At 44.5% G+C, this 6277-nt stretch overlaps 1 pseudogene; it reads right to left on the reverse strand.

Moving 5' to 3' along the window:
• Positions 1-5248: 5248 nt before the first annotated feature.
• Positions 5249-5732, reverse strand: LOC136329160 (large ribosomal subunit protein uL30-like; annotated as a pseudogene).
• Between the last annotated feature and the right edge of the window lie 545 nt (positions 5733-6277).

Consider the following 6277-nt stretch of genomic DNA (forward strand, 5'->3'; position numbering starts at 1 on the left):
ATCCGAGTTTCCTAGGATCAAAGGTTTCTAACCTCACCAGTCTCATTCACCTCTGTTCCCCATCTCCTCTGCATAAACTGGCTTCTCTTTCAGCACTCCGCCATCTTGGCTGCTTCTCCTGGCCTCCTCCACGTGGCCCTTTTCTGCTCTCCTACAGCATGGGCTCCTCCTAGAACGTAATCACTCTTCTCCTGAACAATGTAATCTCTCTTCCTTTTAAAACCTTTTGGCGCAAAAGCCCTCCCCCAAAACATATTAACGTAATCATGTCCATCGCAAGCAAGAAGGGCAATTAATGGACCTGGCCCCTGGCGTGCGGAAGTCCCGGGTTCGATTCCTGGCCAGGGCACACAGGAGAGGCACCCGTCTGCTTCTCCACCCCTCCCCCTCTCCTTCCTCTCTGTCTCTCTCTTCCCCTCCCGCAGCCGAGGCTCTATTGGAGCAAAGATGGCCCAGGCGCTGAGGATGGCTCTGTGGCCTCTGCCTCAGGCACTAGAATGGCTCTGGTCGCAACAGAGCAACGCCCCAGATGGGCAGAGCATCGCCCCCTGGTGGGCGTGCCGGGTGGATCCCAGTCAGGCACATGCGGGAGTCTGTCTGACTGCCTCCCCATTTCCAACTTCAGAAAAATACAAAAAAAAAAAAAACCCAACCAAACCTTGAGCATCTCTTCGTATGCTTATTAGCCTTTTGTTTTTCCTCTTCTTCCTTTTCTATAAGTTGCCTGCTTGTATCAGGCGTCCCCAAACTACAGCCTGCGGGCCGCATGCAACCCCCTGAGGCCATTTATCCGGCCCCCACCGCACTTCCGGAAGGGCCACCTCTTTCATTGGTGGTCAGTGAGAGGAGCACTGTATGTGGCGGCCCTCCAACGGTCTGAGGGACAGTGAACTGGCCCTCTGTGTAAAAAGTTTGGGGACCCCTGTATGTTGATTGGCAGGAATTTCTTGGGTTTTTTTGTTTTTGTTTTTCTTTTTTTTAGCCATTGTCAGTTTTAGTCATTCTTAGTCATCGCAAATATCCTCTTCCACTCTGTCTTCTGGCTTTTAACTTTGTCCATTGTGTCATGCTTCAAATAGAAATTCTTCATTTTAAGGTGATCAAAATAGTTTGTTTTTAGGTTTGTTTTGGGGTTTTTCTTTTGTATTTTTCTGAGGTTGGAAATGGGGAGGCAGTCAGACAGACTCCCACATGTGCCTGACTGGGATCCACCTGGCATGCCCACCAGAGGGTGATGCTCTGCCCATCTGGGGTGTCGCTCTGTTGCAACCAGAGCCATTCTAGCACCTGACGCAGAGGCCACAGAGCCATCCTCAGCACCAGGGCCAACTTCGGGAGGGGAAGAGAGAGACAGAGAGGAAGGAGAGGGGGAGGGGTGGAGAAGCAGATGGGCACTTCTCCTGTGTGCCCTGGCCGGGAATCGAACCCAGGACTCCTGCACGCCAGGCCAAAACTCTACCACTGAGCCAACTGGCCAGAGCCTGTTTTTAGGTTTTATTTAAGAAATACTTATTCACTTCTAAGTGAGAAATATATTCTCCTGTTTACTTGAGACTTTGCGCCTGACAAAGAAGGCTGAGGTGGAAAAGCCAAGTGCTATATAAACTAGAGCTTTTCAATTGTTTCTCAGTTAACTGATTTCATTTTATGTCAAGAAATATTTACTGAGCCTGACCAGGCAGTGGGGCAGTGAATAGAGTGTAGGTCTGGGACACTGAGAACCCAGGTTTGAAACCCCAACATTGCCAACTTGAGCGTGGGCTTCTCAAACTTGAGCGCAGGCACGTCCGGCTTGAGCGCAGGCTCACCAGCTTGAGCGAGGTGTTGAGGGGTTGCTAACTTGAGCACGAAATCATAGACATGACCCCATGGTCGCTGGCTTACGCCCAAAGGTCACTGGCTTGAGCAAGGTGTCACTGGCTCAGATGGAGCTCCCCAGTTAAGGCATGTATGAAAAAGCAATCAATGAACAACTAAAGTGACGCAACTACAAGTTGATACTTCTCATCTCTCTCCCTTTCTGTCTGCCTGTCCCTTTCTCTATCTCTCTCTCCCACCTTCACAAATAAATAAATAAATAGGAAAATCTATAGAGAAGAAAGTAGATTAATGGTTGCTTAGGACTGGGGATATGGGAAATAGGAGGTTAGAAGAATAATAGCTAAAGGGTAAAGGTTTCTTTTGGAAAAATGAAACCCTTTACAATTGACTGTGTTGGTCATTGTAGATAACTGTAAATACACTAAAAAGCATTCAATTGTACACTTTATATTTTCTTGTTAAATTACTCACTTTAAATGGAAGAATTATATGATATATGAATTATATCTCAATAGATCTGTTACAAAATTAATTAGGAGGTCTGACCAGGTGGTGTCGCAGTGGATAGAGCGTCGGACTGAGATGCAGAGGACCCAGGTTCGAGACCTTGAGGTCGCCAGCTTGAACGCAGGCTCATCTGGTTTGAACAAAGCTCACCAGCTTGGACCCAAGGTCGCAGGCTCCAGCAAGGGGTTGCTCGATCTGCTGAAGGCCCACGGTCAAGGCACATATGAGAAAGCAATCAATGAACAACTAAGGTCTCTCAACGAAAAACTGATGATTGATGCTTCTCATCTCTCTCTGTTCCTGTCTGTCTATTCCTGTCCATCCCTCTCTCTAACTCTCTCTCTCTCTCTCTCTCTCTCTGTCCCTGTAAAAAAAAAATCAAAGACAGAGAGTCAGAGAGAAGGATAGATAGGGACAGACAGACAGGAACAGAGAGAGATGAGAAGCATCAATCATCAGTTTTTTGTTGAGAGACCTTAGTTGTTCATTGATCGCTTTCTCATATGTGCCTTGACCATGGGCCTTCAGCAGACCAAGTAACCCTTGCTCAAACCAGCGACCTTGGGTCCAAGCTGGTGAGCTTTGCTCCAACCAGATGAGCCCATGCTCAAGCTGGCAACCCTGGGGTCTCGAACCTGGGTCCTTCCTCATCCCAGTCAGATGCTCTATCCACTGCGCCACCGTCTGGTCAGGCTCTGACTCTCTGTCTTTGTAAAAAAAAATACACACACACACACACACACACACACAGTCATTTTCACTGTATAAGAAAAAAACCCAAAATTAATTAGGTATTAGCCAGTAAGTCTCAACATATTTAAAAGAATAGATATCATAAGAACATATTACAACATTATTAAGTTAGAAATTATTATTAGTAAAAAGATAAATTAATTTTTTTTTTTTTTTTTTACAGAGACAGAGTCAGAGAAAGGGATAGATAAGGACAGGCAGGAACGGAGAGAGATGAGAAGCATCAATCATTAGTTTTTCATTGCGACCTCAGTTGTTAATTGATTGCTTTCTCATATGTGCCTTGACCGTGGGCCTTCAGCAGACTGAATGACTCCTTGCTCGAGCCAGTGACCTTGGGTCCAAGCTGGTGAGCTTTTGCTCAAACCAGATGAGCCCGTGCTCAAGCTGGCGACCTTGGGGTCTCAAACCTGGGTCTTCCGCATCCCAGTCCGACGCTCTATCCACTGCGCCACTGCCTGGTCAGGTGATAAATTAAAATATTTATAAATTTAAAGCCCTGGCTGGGTAGCTCAGTTGGATAGAGTGTCCTCTGATAAGCCAAGGTTATGAGTTCAATCCTCTGTCAAGACACATACATGAATCAACCAGTGAATGCATAAAATAAGTGGAACAACAAATCAATATTTCTCTGAAATTAAAAGAAAAAATACTTTAAGACAAACTACATTAAGTTATGAATCAAAGGAGAAATCAAATTGGAAATCAAAAAACATATAGAACTTAATTATAAAGAAACTACTTTTTTTTTTTTTGTATTTTTTTGAAGTTGGAAATGGGGAGGCAGTCAGACTCCCGCATGCGCCCAAATGGGATCCACCCGGCACGCCCACCAGGGGACGGTGCTCTGCCCATCTGGGGCGTTGCTCCATTGCAACCAGAGCCATTGTAGTGCCTGAGGCAGAGGCCATAGAGCCATCCTCAGGCCAACTTTGCTCCAATGGAGCCTTGTCTGTGGGAGGGGAAGAGAGAGACAGAGAGGAAGGAGAGGGGGAGGGGTGGAGAAGCAGATGGGCGCGTCTCCTGTGTGCCCTGCCGGGAATCGAACCTGGGACTCCTGCACGCCAGGCTGATGCTCTACCACTGTGCGAACCTGCCAGGGCTAAAGAAACTACATTTAACATTTGTAGATGCAGAGCGTCTCAAGAAAAATGTATGGCCTTAATTTTTTTGTTGTTTGTTTGTTTACAAAGACAGAGTGAGAGTCAGAGAGAGGGACAGATAGGGACATACAGGAACAGAGAGAGATGAGAAGCATCAATCATCAGTTTTTCTTTGCAACACCTTAGTTGTTCATTGATTGCTTTCTCATATGTGCCTTGACTGTGGGCCTTCAGTTGAATGAGTAACCCCTTGCTCGAGCCAGCGACCTTGGATCCAAGCTGGTGAGCTTTTGCTCAAACCAGATGAGCCCCTACTCAAGCTGGCGAGCTCGGGGTCTTGAATCTGGATCTTCTGCATCCCAGTCCAAAGCTCTATACACTGCGCCACCACCCAGTCAGGCTGCCTTAAATTTTTTTATAAACAAATAAGCTCTTTATCTATTGATTGATTTTTTAGAGAGGAAGGGAGAGAGGAAAAGAGAGAAAAATATTGATTTGTTATTCCAGTTATTTATGCCTTCATTGGTTGATTCTTGTGTATGTCCTGACCAGGGATTGAACCCACAACCTTGGCTATGGGATCACCCTCCAACTAACTGAACTCCCTGGCCAGTGCCTGTCTTTAAATATTATTAGTAGTAGAAAAAAGCTGAAAATGAATGAACTAAATGTAAAAGAACAATCCAACAAACTAAACCCAGAAACACAGACTGAAGAATACAAAAACCAAAATAGTTAAGGGTAAAAATCAATGAAATGGAGACAAAGTAAAAAATTGTGTTTATTTTTTTAAACTTGAAATCAGTCTCTGTTTAGTAACTGGCTAGCATAGAACAATAATCATGGTCAGTGGCACAGTAGATAAAATGTGGGCCGGGGACACTGAAGGCCCAGGTTCAAAACCCTCAGGTTGCCAGCTTGAGCATGGGCTCACCAGTTTGAGTGCGGGCTCACCAGCTTGAATGTAGGATCATAGACACGACCCCATTGTTGCTGGCATGAGCCCAAAGGAGTCATTGACTTAGCTGGAGTCCCCCTCCCCAAAATCATGGTAGACAGACACCTTAGTTTATCCTTCTAATAAACCTGTTGATCTGGTCTTCCCTGTTGTCAGCACCTTCCCCTTCTACAAAATGGGTGGTCTTTCTCTTCATTCCGCCTGTTAGAGAATATAATTTGAAGCAGAGGAAGTTGCTTCTTTGAAGCATTTTACAACAGCCTAGATGTCATGAATGAGCTCCTTCATGCAGATGATGGATGCATGGATGATGATCAATGTGTTAGGTATGAACTCGCTTCTTGGGTGATTTTGCCATAACCACACTTGTAGCTCAATTTATTAACTGACTTCAAGTTCTGGTTCCCCTTCCAAAACATGCTAACTGAAGCCTTATTGAGCTTAACAAAGATGTCACTGAAGATCTAGCGAAGGCAAAGGACCTGCCAACACTCAGACCTTGGAGCTCACACCATCAATACTTGGATCCTGCTGATAAATGCCAGTTTGGGTTCCACAGGTACATAGAAGTTGCCAGCGTTTCTTGCCATCCTAAGCCATTTGAATCTCAGTGTGTATGTCTGCCTATATTTCTTGTGCTAGTGCTTATTTTTTCATATATAAGTTTATTCCTTGCCTTTGAAAACATGTTTTGGGCAAAGTTATTTCTTAGATGCTTGGATCTTCATCTTTGTGAAATTTCTCCACTCTTTCTTAGGGTTTCTAGCATAGCATGATCCTTCATTTTCTTCTCTTCTGAATCCTCCATAGTTCCATCTGGAAAAAGAAATATTGTTTTTTGATTAATCTAACAGAATAGACACATGCCAGATAAGATTCAATGAGAATAACAAGAGAAGCACGAATAAATAATATTATAAATAAAAAGGGGACATAAGTGCAGGGAAACAGATTTAAAAGATAAAACTATCATAAAGCTTATGCCAATAAATTCTTCTTTAGTATGAGATGTACAACTTCCTAGAAAATATAACGACTGCCTGACCTGTGTTGGTGCAATGGATAAAACATTGACCTGGAATGCTGAGGTTGACGATTTGAAACCCCAAGCTTGCCTGATCAAGGCACATACGAG

Source organism: Saccopteryx bilineata, chromosome 3 (genome assembly GCF_036850765.1).
Source record: "Saccopteryx bilineata isolate mSacBil1 chromosome 3, mSacBil1_pri_phased_curated, whole genome shotgun sequence".
NCBI lineage: Eukaryota > Metazoa > Chordata > Mammalia > Chiroptera > Emballonuridae > Saccopteryx > Saccopteryx bilineata.